Below are 24,449 nucleotides of genomic sequence, written 5' to 3' on the forward strand. Positions count from 1 at the left end.
GTCCTCCTGAAGGAGGTCATTTCATCTCAAGCATCTTCCTGGTAAAATGAAGCTTTATTAAAACCAAACACTGATATTCTACAAATTAGCTTTAAATATGTTGTCTTATATATGATATAATGGGTATTTCATATATTTAACACATCATGTTAGTAGGAGCAGTAATGTATCGCATCCTTGTGTTCATCCACTAACATCCAACTGGAAAAGGTCATGGGATGGATGGTTTCATGTTCCCGGCATTAAAAAATTAATAGAAGTTTATTTGTTATGATTTATAAAACCATAACGCCTCTTTATTTAGGTACTTAAAGATCATTTAGGAAACCAAAGACCACTGGACCGGACCCTGGCCTGCCTTCGGCTCAGGAACGACGCCACCACCTGCATCCCGGTCCGCCTCTCCAAAAGACCCAAATGGTCCCTGCAAGTAGTGCTTGTGAGCGTCTTAATTGCTCCATTAACTGTTTGTGGGCTGGAAACGTCTACTTAAAGGCGAGGTCGGCCGAGGACGTGACCCCAGTCGCTGCAATTATATGAAAAGTAGCAGCCAATTAGAGCTCTTTGCAACGTGACACTGTTGGTGTTTATGTGAGCAACTTCAGCTCTCCCTGCCAGTGACCGGTGGCTGATTTACATAATTGGGGGATTGGTCATTAATGGGAATGGCGTGTGAGAGGATCCCATTAAGATATGGATGAGATCTGATCATCTCCTCTGCTCTGAGCTCAACTGGATTCTTATCCTTTTTTGTTTTTTGGTGAAATATCAAAGTTTGGCCCAGTGTGGACGTGAGACTTTGCAGAATTTGCTCAGAAGTCCTGAGACGCCTCAGCTGGAGGCTGTTTCTCCGTCTGGCCACTGAGGGGCAGCATAAAGTCAGCCAGAGGTTATTTCATTATTTGCCATCATTTAAAGGTAATGACAATGAATTGGCCACATGTGCAAGCAGATTGTTACAGGAACACCTCTCCAATTCTAGTCTGCAAACATCTCATCATTATCAAAGCGCAGGTGAATAAATATGAATATATTTCCAGTTAAATCTGGTTTGATAGTGGACAGATACATTTAAAAATGCATTAAAATTTTAATTTCTCCTGCTGTTTAGCTGCAATTTGAAGCATTTCGAGGCGTTAGAAGACAGTGAATTTAATTAAAACAATGGATTTATTTCTACTGGAAGCTGCAGGCCGACTCCCGAGTTAAAAACCTCGCATGGCTTTAGTGTTTGTTGCACCAGCAGAGAGGAGCCAAACATCCTTCAGACTTCACACTCGGGCACATTTTTCACCCAGCGTTTGTTCTGCAGTAATTCTCCGTCATCATTTAGTGGAAGTGTCTAAACTGTTGTTTTGTCGTCATGTTTTGTTCCACATTAACCTCTTTCACAGTCCCACTGGAGAGGTCTTGTTTTCCTTCACAAATGCCGGTAAAAGAGCCAAATCCATCATTTGAGCAGCAAAACATGATCTCTTGAATGCAATAACCTGCTTCATGAGGTGTAAGTGATCTGGAATCCATTATTTATCACCTCCTTTTGCAGCCATTACCCTGAAGAGTGGGACCCTGTTGCAGGAAGCGCTGTTGTGCTAAACATTTCCACGGCAGAAAAAGCCACTCGTGCCCTCACACTTCAGCTCAACTTTGATTAATGCTGTTCTCTGTCACGGCGAGCAGCGTTTTACAGCAGCAGCCGTTCAGAGGGAGACCCGGGTCGATGCTGAGCAGCATCACAAAGCAGCCAGGTCCGGGTGACAGGAGGACCCATGGGTTTATGGATGACATATTAACATTTGACAGTATCAATACACTTTTATTGATGGATTATAGTGTCCTGTTACAAACCCACTCAGAAGAGTGGGTTTGTAACCTGATGCTTTCATCAGAGGTAGGACAGCAAAAAGAAAATGACGGCATTTAGTAATCTAATATAGGTGAGAAATGCAACAGATTTTATTTGACTAATTACATGGAGGACTAAATGGGACGCTTTTACAACTTCAGGTTGTTGACTTATAACTGGTTTAGTAACTTTACTTCAGTTGGATGGGCTCCTGTCCAGGTTTACCTGCTCCTGCCACACCTGGACTCGGCCCTGGAATAAGCAGGAGCAGGCAGGTGCATGGGTGTTGCTGTGTAGGCTGTAGTTAAGCACCACCACGTGCAGCCAGTGTTAGTCTGGGTCTGGTTTGTGCAACAGGAGGTTCTTTTATCAATCAGTTGGCTGAGCGGCTGATGGCCGGAGTGAAGTTAGTTTGGCATCTGAGGACCAGCAGGGCTTTGATCATGTTCTTCTCCTCTTATGGTGAGACTTCTTGTGCTCCAGGTGGGTTCCAGCAGCACTAAACACCTACATTTGGACAAACCTCTGAAACATCAGTAAAATGTTTTAACGCTGGTTTTTCCAGATGAGTAGAAGTACACAGCAAACAGTGTACTTGGTAACATAAGAGCCGAGTTGTGCTGAAGTCAAGGTCTGGAGGGAATTTCTGCAGCTTTGACGCATGTTTACATGGACTCAAGTCAGAACCAGGTGAGTTTTTGGTCATTACTGGAACCAGTGAGACCTGAAGGTTGGAGGGAGGCAGGAAGAATAAGTGTTGCGGTGCTCTGATCTGACATGATTCGATTCAGAAAGAACTTGAACCCGACAACACCCCATCTAGCCATGTTGCAGGTAGAGGTTGAAACGCCATTAGATGTGCTGCTAAATTAACTACAGAAATGTAAGAATAGAAACTAATCTCAGAGGAATCCAGATGTGTTTGGGTTTAAAACGTTGTTCCCAGGATGCACTGCAAAGAAAAAAGATACAGAAACGCCAATAAGAAAATTCCTTCATATTTTTATGGTTTGAATACAAAGTGCTGCATATAGCCAAGGCCAGATTAATCAATTGGGAATGATGGGCTCAGGCCCAGGAGCCCACGCCCACTTTGGGCCCATTTGGGGACGTACAGGCCAAACACCAAGAGTTTGGACACAAAACTAAATGTACATAAAAGCCAGATAGTTACACCACAGTGTCTGGTGTGTTCCCATTGGTACCACTGGCTGAGAGATGTTAGAAATGTCGTTTCACACTTTATCGTTCACAAGGGGTCTTTGTACTTTTAATCCGGCCCTGCATATAGCTACATGATAAACACCCTAATAGCTTGGTCATTTTTCCCAGCAGATGTTTTAAATAAAAATGTGATAGAAACACAGGCGTGGTAATGATGGTGACAGTCAGCTTGAGCTTGTTGGTTTTAACAGAGTTGCTCTACAACTAATCAATATGCAGGTGCAGAAGTGGAATGACGCCTCGATGATGCACCTGAGGGTTCCCAATATTCCAAAACAAAATGTCTGCGATGAAAAATGAGTGTTAAATGTTGCTGTCATACATCACTGTGAGCCTGCTGAACATTTTATTTCTTAAATAATACAAATGTCAAAGTTTATTTTGCTAAAAATTAAAATATAATTTAAAAAAAGTTGTATAATAAGTCAATAAATTAATAAAAGTATTTCATGACATTACAGGAGCTATGTGTTTCTGTTCAGGTCTAGATGTCACTAAAAGCAAATTGTTCAGTTTTCTGTTGTAAATACCGAAGGTGGAGTCGCACAAGAGTCTGGGGTGTAACCCGAACTTTCTCACAAGGAAGAACAAAAAAGTGCCTAAATTCTTAGTTTCCTATTTGCAGGTAAATAAAAAGATTTTTATTAGTGAAATTACTTGTATTATCACAAACAGATTTTTGTGGGAAAAATCTGCAGTTCATCTTGATTTGATGATAACTAATTACCATGATTTAGTTTTGGGAAACAAAAGAAGGATTATTTGTCACAGTTATAGACTAACCAATTGAGGCTGAAGTTACATTTTTAGATCACTGATCACTGTGATCACTGATCACAAACTGAGTTTAAAACCTTGCAAGTTTCTGAATTTGTGGATCAACTTGTGTTAAACATTTATTTTTTATGCTTTTCAATAAGACTGGAGGAGTGTGAAAATGCTAAGAATCTGTATTCAGTTAAAGGTGACAAAAATTTAAATATTTGTTAGAAATGTCATTAATGTCTAATAAAAATGGAAATATTAATAAACTGAGATGATATTTAACGATATTCTAATAATCAATGAAATTAGATTTCAGCAGGTCATGTTTTCTGTTGGTGATTTCTGGCCATGAGTTTTGGTTAAATTATTTATAATTTAGCCAAGTTCAGCCGTGGATTGTGTATATTTTGATTGGCATTTGTATATTTTTAGAGCTGAAAAACAAAATTTTACAGTGAAATAGGCTAAATAAATAAATAGCATGAATTTTAACATCTTGGCTGCCTAGTGGAGATGTTAAACTATGAGAGGATCATTTAAAGCATTTATTTTTAACAGAATGCTTCAAACAGCAAGTGTGTTGGAAATTGTTTGATGTTAGCATGTAGCATGCTAGCTGCTACTTCTGACATGCTAAGCTAAGCAACTGCTCAAGCTAAGTCAAATCAAATTAAATCAAACTTTATTTCTTGAGCACTTTTCATGCCATGGGCAACACAAAGTGCTTTACAGGATTAAATCAAGTCATAAGGATTAAAACAAACAGTAGATAACAAGACATTTAAAAACAATAAAGACACAAGCTCTTTCCACACACTCATACACACACAAGGACAAGCTAGCGAGATGTTTCAGTACATATGTGGAACCTTTATATCCTAAACTGTCTCACTAGGGCCCATAAGAGAGAAAACTCAGAGCTTTTTATTGAACTGTCGTCAGTAGAAGCACAAACACCAACAAATAGGTTCTGTTTTGCGTTTAGGTCGTGTTTCCATGTGATTGTAAGTGTGTGTGTGTGCATCGTTGGCTACCTAGATATGTTAGCTCATGTGTTATTAATTTAAAAGCTGTTTTTCTGTTTGCTCTCCAAACGCTACCTGCCAACTTCTTACAGAATCCCTTCAAGTGCAACTGTGTTTCCTCCGCATCACCACGAAATAAAACTGTCAGAAATCATCTTATTTTATCCAAATACTTGAGGAAATTTGCATTATCAGGGTTCATTAAGAACTTTTTTTATCAACATCACCTTTTAACATCTTCTTTGTTTTATACATTTCTTGGCTTTAAACACCAGATTGTTTTCAATAATCAAATCAAAGCAGATTTGATATGTTTTTCTTGTATTATTTACCACCACTGTAGCGGTACATGTGTCTCTAAAGCAACATATATCCCTCGTATTATTTCAGTTTTTATTTCCTCTCATGTCTTCAGTTCGATACTGATGCATTAACTCAACATGATTATCGTGTTATTTTCTGGGGGTGCCTCCTCATCTCAGAAGGTATCCAAAAACAATTCATATGTCCACGTCCTGTCTCCTCTTTGTAAATATATCAGGCTTTTATTCAACATTAAGCCAGAGCTGGGGAAACATTGCACGCCGAGTTCTCTAATTACAATGCAGCTAATGTATTATTTCCTCCCCAAGTGGGATTACTTTCATCTTTCCCATTAAGATGCACATTTTGTTTGGATACTCAAATTACAAACCCCATATTAAATCTGACTGTGCAAAAGGCATTGATCATAGCCCGATAGCTGCACTCCAACTTTGATTTAATTTGCACTTCCATTAATATCTATGAGACGTCCGATTGTCGTCTTGGGCATATTGATGGTATTGTAAGCCCTGCCTTCATATAATGTTCCCCAGCGGCGATGAGGAAATGTTACAGAGAATTAGGCCGAGAAGCAGGCTCAGTGGAACTGGCACTGCAGTCGGAAATTCATTATCCTAATAAATAGAGAGGCAGGGGGGCAAGAATCTTAAGAGAAAGATTTTTTTTAAAGCAGAAGCACAAAAAGCTCTTGTTCTGGATGGAGAGTAGTTGGTTAAAATGTAGCTGCTGCACAAGCACAGTGGAGAAGAAGAAGAAGAAAAAGAAGAAGAAAGTCTCTTTGTACTGGACTGTTTGCATTGATGTGCCTGCATTACTTTAAGTATTTACAAAAAAGGCCACATTTGTGATTCACATGTATATACAGACGTAAACCACATGTGCAAACATGGTTTTGGAACAATTTCATGTGATCTACATGTGAAGAACATGTAAATCTCATTAGATTAATTATGGTTTTTATGTTCTTTACATGTGATTCACATGTGGTTGGATCACATGAAACCCTTCCAAAACCACACGTGGTTCACATGCATATATACATGTGAACCACCATCATATGTAATCTAGATGTTCTCTATGTGTATTCACATGTCTTACACATGTAAGTGCAGACTGAAATCATATGTGTGAATGAGATGAGAGGAAACGCTGCATCTGAACTCCTGACTGAGAGAAGTGTCGGCCATGCTGATTCTTTTATGTTGATTAATGAAGTGCCAGCTGAGTATATGTAGCGTTCCCTTCCTCGGCTGAAGCCTTGACGTGCAGTTTTCTGTGGGGAAAACACCACTGGAGCCCAGAGACGTGTGTTATGTTGTAATTAATGCAATCATGAAGATGAAAATAGCTGTTGTTGCAACATGAAAACGACGAGGACGAGTGTGAGAAGCTGGAGCGTGGAGGATTCATTGAAGAGCGACTGCGTCCTCTGAGGCCTCTCTCCCAGGCTCAACAGCGTCTCTGTCAGTAAGCTGCAGCTCCCAGACAAATCTCTGCATCCTTCCCTTCATGTAGAGACATCTGCAAGCTGTTTCAGTGGATGGCACAATTTTCCTTTTTGTTTTTTTTGCTTTTTAAAGGGGGAGGGGCTTCGCTTGGCTTACGATTCTGCCAGAGTGATTCATTTGCAGGTCATTAAAAACTCGTGGTTTGGAAGTGTTAGCCTGCTCAGGTGGCAAAGCAGTTGCAGGGCAGACGTGTCGTAAATAAAAGCAGCCACGTTTCCAATGCCATAAATAGGGGACACCTAAGGACCTTGCATGATTGCAGACATCTAATCATTTAATTTATGCGTGTCTAAAGAGGTCCTTATTAACATTCAAGTAGCACTCATCGGTCTCGCAGGATCATCTGGAAGGCTGCATTACTCTGAGATGGAACATATCTGTTTGGGCAACACACTCGCTTTCTACCTCAATGTCACCAGAGACAGTGTTACTCTCATAACTTCCAGTGTGGCTGTGTTGCTGTTAATGTGGAGACCTTTTGACAAAGTTAAAGTAATATTCTGGTGGTCGCAGCCTCGTTGGGGACAATACTGTGTTAAAGCAAATCATTTAACCTTTCCCTCAACGCAGCCTGGACAGAAGTTGCATCTTTGCAGCCTGTAATGTTTATTTTTGAAGACTGTCTGAAGGCTTTGTTAGCACTCCCATATCTGACACACCTGAGTGTCTGAGAAGCAGACGCTTGCATGACAGAAACTCAATAATAATTGGCTTTTGACACATGCTGGTTGCTGACAGCTGCTTTGTTCTATGGTCAGATTTCATATTTAACACATCAAAGCTTTGGGATGCTCTACACTCTGCTAAGGACTGATAGCAAGTCTGACACTGCTGTTAAGAGAGGAGAGCGTCGCTTTCACTGGTGGAGAATAAAGTCAAGCTGCGTTGTTCACGTTCACACCAGAAAGGACTGAGATGGAGTGGATCCACAGTGTCATGTTTAAAATCATAATGACAGAATTACTGCCATGAAATTCTTTCAAAATAAATTTAGATTAAAAAATCCTGCTCCAAGACTTATTTATAAGCTTGAAAATATTTGTATTATAAGAGTTTATTTGCACCCAGAGGCCCGACAATATGCAAGGATGAGGGCTGCTTCTCCAAGCAGCGGGACTGTCCAGTATTTAGACTGTATGCATACAGTCAGAGCCTCTGGTGTCCAGCCAACATCTTACATTTAGCCATTTATCTCCATGTTCTAAGAGCATCTCTGACACAGACGCTGGTTCACAGGAGAAGGTTTCTGTGATTTTATAGGATGATAAAAACTCACCAAAGATGCAGCATTAATTATAGTGTTCATCCATCCATCTATATATCCATCCATCCATCCATCCATCCCTCCATCCATCTATTTATCCATCCATCCATCCATCCAGCCCTCCATCCATCCATCTATATAGCCATCCATCCATCCATCCATCCATCCATCCATCCATCCATCCATCCATCCATCCATCCACATATTAAGCAGCCTTCTTTCATTTACGTAATATAGCCAAAATTAGGGACATTCTCTCTCAGAGTGATACAGAAAACCTGGTTCACGCTTTTGTTACTTCAAGACTAGATTACTGAAACTCTCTATTACTGGGCTGTCCTAAATATGCCCTGAAAAGCCTTCAGCTGATCCAGAATTCTGCAGCCAGAGTCCTGACCAGAACCAGCAGGAGAGATCATATTTCTCCAGTTTTAGCCTCTCTTCATTGGCTGCCTGTTGAATCTAGAATAGAATTTAAAATCCTTCTCCTTACATATAAAGCCCTCCACAGCCAGGCACCACTATATATCAAAGACCTCATAGTTCCTTATATACCAAGCAGAGTACTTCGTTCGCAGACTGCAGGCTTACTTGTGGTTCCTAGAGTCTCAAAGAGCCGAGCAGGAGGCAGAGCCTTTGGTTATCAGGCCCCTCTCTTATGGAATAAGCTCCCAGTTAGTGTTAGGGAAGCAGACACCCTCCCCACCTTTAAGACTAGACTGAAGACTTATCTTTTTGATAAGTCCTATAGCTAGGGATGGTTAGCATCCCTTAGTGATGCTGCTATAGGTTTAGACTGCTGAGGGACATTTCCTGATACACTGAGCTTCTTTCTTTTTCTCTTTATCTCTCTCTTTTACCCCCCCCCCCCAATAACAGTGTTGCATCATTAACATGTATGTCTCCTGTCTCAGCAGGTCTCCCTGGCCGGGAGTAGCAGTTCCTGTTGTCTGTTGTCTTTCTGTCCTCTTCCCCCCACACAGCAGAGGCAGATGGCTGCCTGTCCTTGAGCCGGGTTCTGCCGGAGGTTTCCTTCCTGTTAAAAGGGAGTTTTTTCCTTCCCACTGTCGCCAGTGTGCTTGCTCAGGATGGGAGATTGAGTTGGACTCAACTCAATCTGTTGGTTTCCTTATATAGGCTGTTATGAATTGACTACTGGCTGTCACCATAGCAACCACCACGCTTGTTCCAAATACAATCTAAACTCATGTGAAAAAATGTATTTTCGTAATTATGTTTTATTCCTTCTTTGTTGCGAATTTATTCAACAAATGATATAAAATTAATGATCTAAATGAACCTGCTTTGACGTTTGTGTCATTTGCGCCACTTTGAGCTCCTCCCCGTAATGCATTGTGGTCTATTCTGACCTGTCCAGTGACCACTGATACTCGCTACTTTTCAAGATGCATTGTGGACAATTTTGAGTGCAATTAGTACTTTATTCTCTCTGGACATTCGGAGAGAACGAAGAGACACAGTGAGAAAATACAAACTATACAGAAAGACCACTATTAAAACCCCTCAAACTGAATTTATCTCGGATAAGGACATTCATATGAAGCCAAAAAACAACACAAAAACAAATGAATAAATGATATCTGTTTGTTTTCCAGGGTTGATCCCATGAACTATAATTGTTTTTCCACCAGAACAGAGAAACATTCAAGTGTGCATTTTACTCATTTTTCTGTTTCAACTGATCCTATTTCTTTCTCCGTATCCTTTGCATGCTCTCCTCTTTCCTCTTCATAGTGTCTGACGTAGAGTCTGACATTGCTAGTATCAGATGAGTTCTCTTCAGCAGTTTTTCCTTTCTTTATTAAACCAACCTTACTTGAAGATGACATTTCCAGTGGGGACTGACCAACTTTGTCTTTAAGAAAATACATTTGCAAAATAATTCAAATGAAAACTTTTCACCATCTCAAATAAACATGCAATATAAACAAAACAACCAAAAACAACCCACAAACAAATAGAAAAATCAACAAAACAAAATCAACAGTACTTGAAAAATGTGGAATTATGGCCAGTAATACCAGGATCATGCTAGCTTAGCTACGAATAAAAACCATGAAGAGCCAGAACCCACTAGTGATTCATTAACTTTAAGGAATTAGCTCATGAAACGAGAATGCTAAGCTAATAATGCTATCTTAGTTGGCTACCTAATAATGAATAAAATACCTTTTTATACCAGTATATACCAGTAGTGATTTCTTTACTTTAAAGAATAAACTTGTAAAGTTGGAATAATGCTAAGCTAATGATGTGCTGGTTAGCTTAGTAATAAAAATACCCTTGTATAACAGAATATAAGCAGTGATTTATTTACTTAAAGAATAAACTCATTAAGCCAGGATAATGCCAAGCTAATGATGTGTTGGTTAGTTTAGTAATAAATAAAAATACCCTTGTATAACAGAATGTGAGCAGTGATTTCTTTACTTTAAAGAAAGAGCCCATAAAGCTAGGATAATGCTAAGCTAATCATTAGCTTCAGAGAGCCAATCATTAGCTCTCTGAAGCTAATGATTACTATTTACTATTTATTACTAAGCTTAGTAATAAAAATATCCTTATATAACAGAATATAAGCAGTGATTTCTTTACTTTAAATCAAGAGCCCATAAGGCTAGGATAATGCTAAGCTAATGATATGTTGGTTAGCTTTGTAATGTACAAATGTTCCCTTGTATTACAGAATATAAGCAGTGATTTCTTTACTTGGGAAAATGACATTGAATAACTAATGACACCCAATCAGAAAACAAGTATATGTTTGCATCATAGTTTCTGATTTCATTAATCTATTCCAGAATTATTATTTATGCTTCTTGACTGTTCACACGGAGCCCTTTCAGCAGTTTGCAGAAGTGTCCTTTTACAGCGACTTGAAACAGTGGATTTATATCAAGTATAGAAGTTTTAGAAATGAAAAGTACATCAACACGGAAGTAGCCTCATTCTGAATTATTGTGTAAACTCTGAGGGTTTGGATGTAAGTGGAAGTATTTTAGGGCAAGGTGTTAAGTCCCCCTCCTCATCCCTGGAGACCTGCAACACCACATTTTATAAGGGTATGCAAAGCACGGTGGGAGCTTTTTAATGACTTTGAGTTAAACAGCTCATTTCAAGTGACGCACAAGGAGTAAGGAAGGCATGCTCCTCGCTGCAGTCTGTATCCAGCAGCATTTTGATGTCTCTAACAAGAACACAATAAATTGTTCCTCATTATTCAGTAATTAACTCCAATGCGCCGGGTCCCCATCCCCCTGTGCCACGCTCTAAATCACCACCCTCCTCTCCTCTCTCCTTCTGCTACACAACTCTTTAATTTCCTCTCTGCTGTGGGGGGTGAGGGCAAACGTAGCTTGATGCTCTCCATCATTCCCTTGCCTCCCGCTACTTACCCCTTCACCCTGCCCCTGCCACACCCTCCTCCTTCCTGTGCCAGCTCTTCATCAGAGTGTCCTCTCCCGGCAGGACAGCGCCTAGTTAAAAGAGGGAGAGGTCACCTGAGCGGGGACAACATGCAAACACAGCCGTGTCTTCAGCTCTGAAAGCATCAAAACAAGCCTCCCCCCTCACCCCCGGCTTTCATCGCTGTCTTCTTGTGGGGCTTTCCCATTCCTCCTCTTCTCTTAATTGTTAAAATGAGGTCATTAATTGGAGAGTTAGTCCAATCACCTGTCATTTCAGCTGGGAATTATCCGTTGATTGAAAGGTATCATAAAAACCTGCCCAGGGCCTGTTTTTTGCAGAGCCTGTTGGGATCTCCCTTTGTGTCTTGACAATCTCCGCCCACGGGCTCATAACTCGCTTTACTTTTAGTGGTGGAGATTAGACGGGTAGTCTTGGGTGACACACATCCACACGAGTGGCCCAAATATAGATTCAAGGCAGTCAGTGGTGTCAGGCGCAATTCCTGGAGGATGTTGTGGGGAGTGTTCGTTTCCGCCGTACTATTAACGCCCCTGACCTAATTGAGGATGATGCTCACATACACTGCTTCCCTGAATGCGAGCGAGGTCAGGTTCATTTGAGGGGGTAATTGTGAAATTGGCATGTAAACTAGGACAAAAAAAAAAATGAGGACGGATGACAAATTTCTTGATAGATGTTGAATAAATGAGACATTCACGCAGCAGTCTGTGCACGTTGGACCGTGTTTTGTAATGTTTGCCGTATTTTTCTGTTATAATTTACTGAAACTTTCTCAGTTTTCTGCATCGTGGCTGGAAATGAAAATGGAAACAAACATGTGAAGCGACGTCAGCTCAGATGCCCCCAAACATTCTTCACCTTGTGACAGCTACACGGTACGCTGCGAGGTACAGAAGGCAGTACTCTCGCCTGCTTAAAAATGCTCCATTTGCTTAATAAAATCAGGGAAAGGTTGGCGATATTAACACAGAAAGACCATTAAAAAAACAGGCCTAAATTATTCTGAAGGCCGCACGGAGCTTCAGGACTCTGTCCTCCACGCAGCTCTGATCTTGAAGAACACTACATAAGATGCTGACAAACCCATAGTTTGAAATAAAAACCCTCTAAACACACGGCGTTAATATTTAATGGTGCTGCTTCCTCGGGAGGCCACTCTGAGCCGAGGCGCTGCGTCTGAGGGGAGATGGTATTAGCACTGTGTGCTCAGGAGGAAGAGCAGCTTCGCACTAATGAAGCGATCAGGGCCTGAACTTTGTGAAGAAACCTCACATCCGATTATCGAGCCATGATGCGTGTAAACACGCCGAAGCGGCTCGCAATTAGATCACTTTTGTTAATGCGAGTCTTATGTCAGACAAACACAACAGCGGCGCGGCGTGCAGCGTTTGAAGTGTTTTTGCCAGCAACAACCCGTTTCACGTTTAATCATTTCAAGCGTTGCCGTTTCTTTTTTGACCCTCTTCGCAAGTGTTTTGAATTAAGCAGGGAAATGGAGGAGCAGAATGCAAGCTAATGGGTTAACGCTAGCCGCTGAGCCACCATTAAGGTGCATGCATGTGTTGCGCAGCAGTGAAAACCACCTGACCTTGTCCACATCCGTTCGGCGGGGAAGGGGCAGCATTTGAACCTGGCCAGTAAAGGACAGGCCATTTGGATGTTATTAAAAAACATTACAGTTCCTGAAGCCTGCGCTACTCCCAAAGCCATCAGGTGATTTGAAAGAGATCCAAGCAGTTTAAGATGTGCAGATGTTTTCGCTTTAAAACTGGCATCTGTTTATGCAGACACACTTTATGTTCGAAAAACCACAAAGGACCTCCAATAGGTTTTATGGAGCAGTATCGGCCAGAGCACTCAGCTCTGTAATTGTGCTGCAGCAGGTAATGAGAAAATTGGTCACAAGCAGTGCTCCCTGTAGATGAAACCCGTAACATACAATTTTGCACAGCATGTGCAGAATCTGCCTTTATCTGGGCCCCGAGCAGCTTTCATAGGGTCAAACATGCACAGTTTAGACCATATTCCACATCACAGAATGCATTCTGCCTCAAAACGCACCCGGACAGCTTCATATAAAACCCTACACAAACAGCTCATCGGCCCATATAATGTCTCAGGTTTTATAGGTGCAAAATGCACGCGGACCACCCGATCCTTTGTTGTTTATAAGGCTGCATTGAAGCAGAATGTGAAAGACTTTTAAACTCTTTCAGTGTGAGGTGCGCTGCAGCCTCTGAGAGGTGATAATTTCCTGATGAATGCAAGCCAATCTTTGTGCTGTTTGACTAAAGAGCAACTGTCAACGTGACTGATCAAAGTTAAATAACCTCAAGCTTGGAGGATTTGGCTTACTATCTGTTCGGCTTCTCCGATCTGCTTTTAATATTACCTGTCAAACAACTCTCAGCTTCTATTAGTGTTCTCAGGTCAGTAGAATAACATTGATCATATTGAACGTATCAGAGCATTAGCATATTCATGCTTACAACTCCGAACATGCAAACTGGAGGAGGAATATGTTAAAAATGCACCGATGTTTTGCCTTTGACAATAACCTGCTGTTCATTGTTGTACTGAACCCCGAAGAATGGAAACGGAACTTTTTACTAAAACTGAACGGCTTTTGTTTCTTCTTCTGTTGTTATCATATCTGCAGCCACATTTTTAATAGTTGGCAGCAAACGCACTGTAAAGTAAAACCACATGATTCCTGCACGTGTTTCTTTGTTCGCCTCATGTTTGCAGTGTGAGGTTGTCGGCCTGCTCACCTGCCTTCTCTGGGCTTTGTGTTCTCGTTGTTAAGTTTCTCTGCGTTTGCCTCATACTGGTTTGATTTTTCAGGAGGTTTATCTATATTTTATGACCCACAGAGACAATTCAGCGAGGTATTTTGTCTCTTTTGATATTTGTTACTCAAACCAAATGGTGTAGAAGTATAAAATATAAAATTTGCAATGTCTTTTACACAAACTAAAGTGTATCTACTTTATTATTTAGTCTTTAACGTGTTTAATATGACAACAGCAACTTTAATTTCTGAGTTTGAGCAACTCTGACATTTGCAGTTCCTGTTCAGTTAAAGTCACACAGAGTTTTATTCTGGTCTGAAGGGGTCAATGCCAAAGGCATTAAAACATGTTCCTTCTGGCTCCAGAGATGGGAAGTTCTGCTCCTTTCAAAGATTCAACTTTTTTTATTTAGTTATCTTAGAAGATTCGACTCTTTCAGCTCCCAAATAGCTCTTCATTTAGCTTCCTAATATCATTCAGCAATTATTAGTGGTTTGTTTGTTGATAAGCAATTTTAATTAAATTTTACAGCATTAAAAGCTTCATTTTTGAGTATTTTTTTCATTGAAACATAAATTTACTGTGTTTACCTGGACTGTACCAGTACTTTAACCTTGCTTTTTTTACATAATTGTAAAATCCTCTTCTTTCCTCACATTGGCCTCATGCTGAGCCCATCAAAATAAACTCCCATCCCTTCTAAATATTCAGCTCTTAGACAGGAATCAGTTTTTCTGGTTTGTAAAAAAGAATCAAATCTTAGTGCCGACTTCCAGCTAATATAAACATATGTAATGTAGCAGTTATAGAAATAATTGTATAAATAATGTAATGTTTTAAAAAGTCAACCTCATCATGAAATGACTCTATACAAATCATAAAATTCCAGGATAAAGACAAAAACAGCACAATTATCAAATGTTTGTCCCACTTTGCTTTACAGATACTGGTTCAGCATGTCTGCATTGCACTTGGGATGAGGATCAATACTTACATATCTGTCAATAAAAATATTGAGACACAGCTGCGTTTTGAAAAAAAAAAAGAAAAGTAGTTTTTCAAAATAAAATGACAACATTTTGCAATTAGTTTTTTTCTTTTTTCTTTCTACTCCTTAACTAAGTTGAATTAAGTTACATTTAAATTGCATTAATTAACTTTTAGCCAACATTTATTTTTTACTTTTTAAATGCTTACCTGTATTTTTAAATCAGTTTTTATTTTCATGTGAAGTACTTTTCGTTGCATATGTACTGGAAAGCTGTTGTATGAATAAAGAAATAACCTACTTAGTACATCAGATAATGTCAGTCCTTCACATGTCGGTGAATCAGCTTTGACATCAACACTGATATCCACATCTCTAGAGTTCACTGTAATTGTCTCCTTTTTTCTTTTTAGTAATTCATTTTTCTCTGGTTTAGTATCTAATAGCTGAAATTAAATGTTTGGTAGCGTAACTGAGCGTGATCCAGTGGAACCGTGTTCAACCTCTGCACTCTCTCTGACCTCTCTGGGAAAAACAGATGAGGCTGAAGTAGCAAGTTGTCCTGTATTCTCTCTCTGACATAGCAGCCTCGCTCCAGTGTCCATCTCCCATTGTGTCACAAGGACATATTTCAAACTGAAGTGATCCAAACAGTGATCATGCACTTGAGAGAAGCGTCTTTCAGAACAGAGGTTGAGGGGAGTGACAAGGACAAGTGTCCTACAAACGCCACATCCAGCATCTCCAGTCTTTCCAGTGGCACTTGAACTGAAATGGGGACGCTCAACAGGGGACAGGCTTCAAGATTTTTTTTTGTCTGTACTTCAGAAAGGCTGTCATGTTGAAGTTGGAGTGCTTGTTGGTGTGTCAGTGTGTGTATTAGTAGCAGTGGAGGAATTTTCAGGCCTTAAGGCCACTGAATCGTTGTGATGACACCGTTGTCTCGTGCAGCAGTAACTCTAACTGTACAAACCACATTTAGGAGTTGTTTTAGCCACCATGTACATTTTTTCTAACTCTGAACTCAGCTCAACTTCATTTATAAATTACTTTAGGGAACAAAAGTTAAAACAAAGCGCTGAACACAAAACATAAAATTACTATGAAACAGCTAAAATGCTAAATTCATTAAGAGTAAACTAAAGTCATTAAAATAAGAAAAGATGAACAATAAAACAGGAGTCTCATTCTGGATTGAAGGTCTGGACATAAAAATGAGTTTTCAGGTGGGTTTTAAATATGGACGTGCAATGGCAAACAATTCCAGATCCTTGGAGCTGCGACTCCAAAGGCACTAAACTTTCAGTAGACCTCAGAAACCTCCAGAAACAGCTAATCTGAGGTACCAGGCTGGCGAATAAATGGAAATCACCTCAATGAAGTACTGCGGAGCAAGACTCATTCATTCATTTTCCTAACCGTTTAATCCAAGTCAGGGTGGTGGGGAAGCTGGAGCCTATCCCAGCAGTCTTTGGGTGAAAGGCAGGGTACACTCTGGACATCTCGCCAGTCGGGAGCCAGGAGCAAGACTATTTAAGGATTTAAAAATTAATTTAAAAAATCTTAAATTAGCTGTAAGGGTCCAGGTAGCCGCCAGAGCGATGATAAAATCAGGGTAATGTGGTCTCTTTTACGAGCAAGTTGGAGATGTAAGAGAGACAACGGGCTGAGACAAAGTGAGTTGCAGTAATTCAGCTGGGAAGTGAGTAAATTCACGGATTACTGTCTCAAAATGTGGATCTGTTAAAAAAATGTTTTTCCTTTAACAAGATGAAGATTAAAAATTGAAAAAAAGCTTGACTTTACTGCCCTGAGATGGACTGGCGAGCTGTCCAGGGTGTACCCTGCCTTTCTGCTGGGATAGGCTCCAGCTTCCCCGCGACCCTGAATTGGATTAAGTGGTTAGGATAATGAATGAATGATTGAACAGACTTTACTGCTCTGCTAATCCGATGATTAAAAATCACTGTCAAGTTTAAAACCCAAGTTAACCCAAACTAACTAAAAGACCCAAATCAAAAATTTTCTTTTCGTCAAAGTTTAAGAAACTGACAGCTGTCCAGTCCGGACCATCACAGAGACGTGAAACAAGTTGCTCGACAGAGAAAGCATCCTTCTTCTTCAGATAAATCAGGCTGTCATCAGCATACAGATAAGAGAAGATGCCATGCTTTCTCAAGAGGAACCAAAGACAATAAAAGGGGCCTTAAGTATGACCCCTGCAGAACCCCACCAGACCCAAGTTAGATTCAAAGCCATCATACTAAAACATCATACCCAGTATAACCTAAAGCAGTTTAGTGCTTCTCCTTGGCTCCCCAAAAATGTCTGGAGCCTTGACAATAAAGTCCTGTATTTCACTGAATTGACTGCAGCTGTCAATTTCAGCTAGACCAGGACCAGATAACCTCCAGCGTTAGTGGCAAGATGTCTTGCTGACCCTTAGTAGTGCTGATTCTGTGCTGTGCAGTGATCTCAAGCAGAACTGGAAGACTTAAAAGATCTTCTGGTGGTCCAAGAACACCAATTTAAAGGAGAAACATTACTTTTTAAAGCTGCAGTCTGTACAACACAATGGAACGGCTTCATTAGCCTAGACGAATTAGAAAACATAATCTTATCTATTGAAGTCTGAAAAATGGAAATTCCAATAAAATTTAGGCTGTTTAAAAACCTTCATGTCAGGATCCTTCAGTGATGCTGACAGTGTGATGAGGGCAGTGTTATGTCACTTCCTGACCGTATAACTCTGTTTCTGACTTGTTCTGATGGCACAGTGACATTTATTATTCCCATTTCTGAATGCAAAACCAGTAGCGTCCCGAGGCTGAAAAATCACTTCATCACTTTACTGCCGATCGCTGCTTAATGTGCCACGTCGCACCTTCATCTACAGACTGATCATTTTTAATGTCACCCGGGCTGACTCAGCAAAGACACGCTACAAGACATTATTAGAGGAAGTCAGGACAGAAAGAGAGGAAGAGTCAGAACAAGAGATGAAACAAGAGACAAGATGAGACTGATTTACTGGCTGGAGAGATCTCAGAGTTCAAGGAAGACAAAGACAATGCTGTTAGCTGTCGTTTACAGGAGATCTGAGAGAAGAGACGGGACAAAGACCACGCCAGATTAAACGTCATTAGGGCAGATCTCAGAGCAGAGACAGGATGAAGACAATTAAATCAATTCACTTCAGTATTGCTTCAGTAGTATTCTTAAGGTTTCTAGAAGGGTCTGGAATTTTTGCACAAGTTAAACCTCATTTGATACTTTATTATTGAACAGAATAGCTGAAATCTATTGTCTGTAAAGATGTTATGTTTAGGATGCTTAGGGCAGCAGCCTAAGCAGGAGAACCCAGACTGCCCTTTCTCCAGCCACATTTTCCATCTAATCAGGGGGATCCAGAAGTGTTCCCAGGTCAGCCATGAAATATAATCCCTTCAGGGTGTCCTGGGTCTTCCTCAGAGTCTCCTGCTGCAGAGCCGTGCCCGGAAAACCTCACCAGGAGGCATCCTGAACAAATCCACCACCTCATCTGACTCCGCTTGATGTGGAGGAGCAGTGGCTCTACTCTGAGCCCCTCCTGGATGACCAAACTAATTTTAGCCACTTGTATTTGTGATCTCGTACTATCGGTTATGATCCACGGCTCGTGATCATAGGTGAGGGTAGGAACATAGATCGACTGGTAAATCGAGAGCTTCGCCTTCTGGCTCAGCTCCATCTTCTCCACGACAGACTGGCGCAGAGTCCGCATTACTGCAGACGCCGCACCGATCCACCTGTCAATCTCGCGCTCCATCCTTCCCTCACTCATGAGAAAGACGCGGTTGAAGCTTTTGCGGAGGTAGCAGCTGACACTCTCTCTAAGAGGGGGCTGCACCAGATGTTCCCAACAGACCTTCACCACACGCTTGGGCCTGCCAGACCTGACCGGCATCCTCCTCTACTATCTAAGCCAACTCACCATCAGGTAGTGATCAGTTGGCAGCTCAGCCCCTCTTCAAGGCAAGTCCAATGATATGACTACAAAGTTGATTATTGAACTGCGGCCTATAGTGCGCATATGGACACTCTTATGTTCAAACATGGTGTTTGTTATGGATAATCTGTAATGAGCAAAGAAGTCTAACAACAAAACACCACTCAGGCTCAGACTGAGGGGGGTGGGGGCATTCGATCCAATAACGCCCATCCAGGTGTCACTGTCATTGGCTGGTGTTTGGTGCATAAGCACAAACAACAGTCAGGACTCGTTGCCCCACCCGAAGGTGGACGGAGGCTATCCTCTCATCCACAGGGGTAGTCCAACTTACACCATGTCAGGGGGCAATGAGTCTGCTGCTTGGCAACTCTCAAGGTGAGCAATTCCATAGTGGAAGAAGGTCCAGCCCTTCTCGACGATACTGGTTCCAGAGCCCAAGGTATGTGTCAAGGTAAATCCAGACTGGATATCTAGCTGGAACCGCTCAACCTTGTGCATCAGCTCAGGTTCCTTCCTGCCAGAGAGGTGACATTCCACATCCCTAGAGCCAGTTGCTGCAGCCGAAGGTTGGACCATCAGGGTCACCACCTTCAGCCCCTTTTGAGACCTGACCCCTACAGCCCCTCCCACAGGCGATGGGACCACAGGATGGGGGGCTCATTTAACCTTTTAGGGCTGAGCTTGACCAAGCCCCATGGGCAAATGCCTTGCCACCAGACGCTTGCCTTCATGCCCCAACCCAATACCTCTCTCCAGAAGGGGGGAGGAGCATGGTTACCTGCATCCGGGAAAGGGAGCCTTTATTCCAATGTTTTTTGTCATCATCGGGGTCTCTGATCCACGCTCGTTCTGGTCCCTCCCCTAGACACCTGTTTGCCATGGGTCATCCTACCAGGAGCATAAAGTCCCTGACAACATCACTTCTAGGATCATCAGGACACACAAACCCCTTGACAAGGTAGCAGGTCCAGGAGTGAAATGTAAACATGGATGGCCTTTAAAAAAGTCTTTTTAATCCATTAAGGGAAACATAACCACACATGGTTAAACTCTGATTATTTATGATTGCCAGAATTACTTTACTCATTCTTAGGATTATTTTTCTTGTTCCTAGAATTACATAATTATTCTAAAACCACAAAAGTTCCAGATGACAACTTATCTTTTATTTTCTTTATATTTATTTGTGTTTTAGCCTTGACATTCCACCTCCACATTTATTGGGTTCGTCTTCAGTGATAGCATATTTCAGAAACCTCCATAGCCAGCTCCAGACAATCGCTTGCATCATGACAGGAACCAAGCAGACCGCAATCCAAGGCCATGCATACGTCATCGTTGTCATCGCTGGATGCCGACTTCACCTCCATGGCGGTGACGACGTGTTTGTAGTTGGGGCAGCAGTGATGGGTGAGTCGCTCGCAGGAGTCGGGTAGCATGATGATCATGTTGTAGAATCGACAGAAGAGACAATTCAGAACGATGTCTGCACAGTCCACTGAAGGAGAAATACATCAAGGAAAACAGTGTTTTATTCACTGTTGTTTCTAAATATTACACTTTCATCTCTAGAAAAAGATTCTGCCCCTTCATGCTGTTGAAATGACCCCTATGAAATAATGTATGACAAATGTAGTTTAAGGCATTTCTTGGGACATAAATTATCTCAGCTGGAGCTGTTGGTCTGCACTTGTATCTTCTCACATTCTAAAAGCCTCCTTTCCTTCCTTTACCCATGCATAATTTAGGAAATCATGCCTTTCTCCCTCACCAAGAGACAAGCAAGGAAGCTGTTTGGAGACATAATCAATTACTAAGAGTCTCTGTTGTATGCTTTGCCAGGAGCACTTCCACCGTGTGTTGTGGTTACAGTGAAACATTGCTTTGAGTCTTCCCAGCAGCCTTTGCCAAACGTCTTCCCCATGGGTGCTATGAAGTGTGAGATCATCAAACGACGCTGACCGTGAGCAGCCGGTTATTTACAGAAGACGGGTCATAGGAACATCCATACCACTTGTGCTGCAAAAATTACTGAAGCTTGATGTCAGAGGCGGCAGAGTTCTCTAAAGCCTAGGCTTTAACACCCTCCGTTTGTTAAAAGAAATAAAAATTTACATCAGGATCTCAATCATCCCTAATATTAAGCAGCTGTTATTGATTATTTGTTTTATTTTGTTCTGTCTTGCTTAATAAAATGCCCTTCATTGAAATTTTATGGATCCATACCAGCAGTTTTCCTGCTAATGACTGAGTGAAGGTTAATCTATCGATATGATCAACGCAGGACCATTTCTGGGCGCATATTTCGGGATCAATGCTGCTTCTTATCAGTTCACATTGAAATGTCATAGAAGCATTAACAGCAGACACCCAAAGGTTTTTTCATTTCTAGGATTACTTTATTCATTCCTAGTAAGGCTGCAAAGATTTGCCGACAAAGTCGACGTCTACAATAAAATTTAGTGAAATTTCATTGTCGACGCGTTGCATTATAAACTCCCATAACGGCTTTGCTAAAAAAACGCTGCGCCAGACAACTTAACGCCATTTACCACCCAAAGCTTTTCAGACAGTATAAGAACTCTAAACACCAACCAAATGACGCAAAGCACCACAGGAGGTGCTGGAGGCAGTATTGTCATTTTGTGCAGCGTCTTTGTTTAAACAACAAAGAACAAAGTGACGGCAGAGCAACCTATTTCCAAAGTTTGGGGATATTTCACGTTAAACTAAGTGTCAAACAGGTGAAATGTGTCGTCTGCCACGCAGAGTCGGCGTACCACGGCAGCACGACAGTCATGCATAATTATCTGAAAGGAAAGCACCCCGGAGTCATGGTTTCCAGTATTCCTGATGGTAGAGTTAGCATTAGCGAGTAGCGATGTGCTGTTGTTACCTCTGCCAGAGAGCTTATGGTTTTACCAGCGTTTATCTGTTTGTGTTCAAGATAACACAGAAAGTTATGGATAGATTTTCTATACAGCTTGGAGATGACACTATAGCTAAGTATGAATGTTTCCAAATAAATTAGTTGTAAGATGTTAAGCTTAAATTTAATATTCAGCTGGTTCAGGAGTCATTCTTTTAACTTACTGAAGGACATTATTTTGTGACTGACTGGGAATCAGGGGGACATTCATATGATGCAAATGAAGAGAGTGGAGTAAAACATACTGGAGCCTGTAAAAAGAGCTGCGTTAACTGGAAGCACAGATGGTGGGAGGGACAGGAACAATGGTGATTTACAGATTATTATTATGTATTATATATTAAAATATATAATATATATTTTAATATATATATATATATATATATATATATATATATATATATATATATATATATATATATATATATATATAAATAATTATAATAATATTATATATATATATATATATATATATATATATATATATATATATATATATATATATATATATATAATAAAATAATTGTTAGTTGCAGCCCTAATTCCTAGAATTAATTTACTTGTTCTTAGGACAAGTTTAGTCATTTCTACTTTACTCCTTCCTAGGATTACTTTACTTATTCCCAGGATTACTCATGTCTATGATCCTGCCTATCATATATGCATTGGAATAAGCAGATATAGATGATTTTTTTTATTATTTGCTTGATTTATTCTGAAGGGAATATAAACAGTCTGGTGTAATCATGACTGCTGTTGCATGTAAAGAATCTACTTTTGTGACCATTTTGTTTTCCATTAATCTTTCTTTTATTTTTTTCTGTAGTTTTAGAATCTAAATTATTCACAGATTTTCATAATTGATCATATGAACTGTATTTAAGCATTCTCACAGCATGGTGAGGAACAATTGATCAAATTTTCCATTCTCTTTGTGGCATCATTACTCTGCATATTAACCATAGTTTATTAGATTAGCAGAAATGAGAGTCTAATTTTATAGGAGATTTTGGAATTTTTTTCCCCCATCATCTCATGGTGTATTTATATTTACAACAGAAGGACATGGCAACAATCTGTACGACTAACCTCCCATGTCGCTCTGCTGAGAGGAAGAAGAATCGTCCGTGGTGCAAGATGCGACTGAGGAAGATCTCCTCAGGTGCATTTTCACAGAGAGTAAAGAGGAAGAGGAGGAGGAGGAGGAGGAGGAGGAGGAGCTGTCGCTTGCTCTGGGCTTCACGTCTCCACCTCTGCTGATCTCTCCACCTTCACTGTCTGCAGGGAAACTCACTTCTTCCTTTTCCTGGATTCTTCCTGAAAAAACACAAATAAACAAGATGTTAAATAAGTAAATCACATACAGGAGATGAGTTGATGTTTTACTAAATGAATTCCAGCATTAACAGGAGGACGTAGCAGGACACCAGTTCAACTCATTTACAAATAACTTTGTATCAAAGCTGCTGATTGATGTTTGGAGGATCCGTGGCTTCCCCAGAGCACACATCTAATGCAAAAACACACCATGATGGTTTTCAACAAGACTAGAATATATAATTATAAATACAGTTAAATTACTGTTTTAATGTAACATTTTCACACAGTATTTAGCATGAAAGTAAATTGTATTTTTTCTACGTTTATATGCTATTTTTTTGTCATTGATTTTTTTTGTCTTGAAATAATTAGATTAGATTAGATTAGATTAGATTAGATTAGATTAGATTAGATTAGATTAGATTAGATTAGATTAAACTTTTTTGGACGTGTTCCAGCAGGAAAATTAGGGGGGAAAAAAATCAAGTTTAGTTTTGACGCTTCAGCTTTTTGATTAAATTATCATAACTATAATGGCATACTGTCATTTATGACTGTGAAGTCAGATGATTTTATGTTTTATCCGGATACACACAATGTTTGTCTTCAACAAGGGTTTATTTTTCTTCTTTTATATTTTGACTACACAAAAAAATATTAATACCACTTTCATGTCTGTATCTTTAATATGAAGCTATAGCATGTATAAGAGCTTTGGCTTCCCAGACGCCCCTGCAGTCTTCTGGGGAAAACTGGCCTGGTAGGGGTGTCAAACTGCAGTCCTCGATGGCCGGTGTCCAGCAGGCTTTTGTCGTTTGCCTCTACCAACACACCTGATTCAAATCAAATAGATCCAGCAGTGTCTTGTCAACCTGTGTATTAGTTTCAATCAGGTGTGTTGGAGCATGGAGACAACAAAAACCTGCAGGATACCGGCCATCCAGGACTGGACTTTGACACCTGTGAATACACAGACATGAATGTAACTAACAGTGACTAAACCCAACAAAAAGAAAATCACCA

Source organism: Telmatherina bonti (genome assembly GCF_933228915.1).
Source record: "Telmatherina bonti genome assembly, chromosome: 6".
Classification (NCBI taxonomy): Eukaryota; Metazoa; Chordata; class Actinopteri; order Atheriniformes; family Telmatherinidae; genus Telmatherina; species Telmatherina bonti.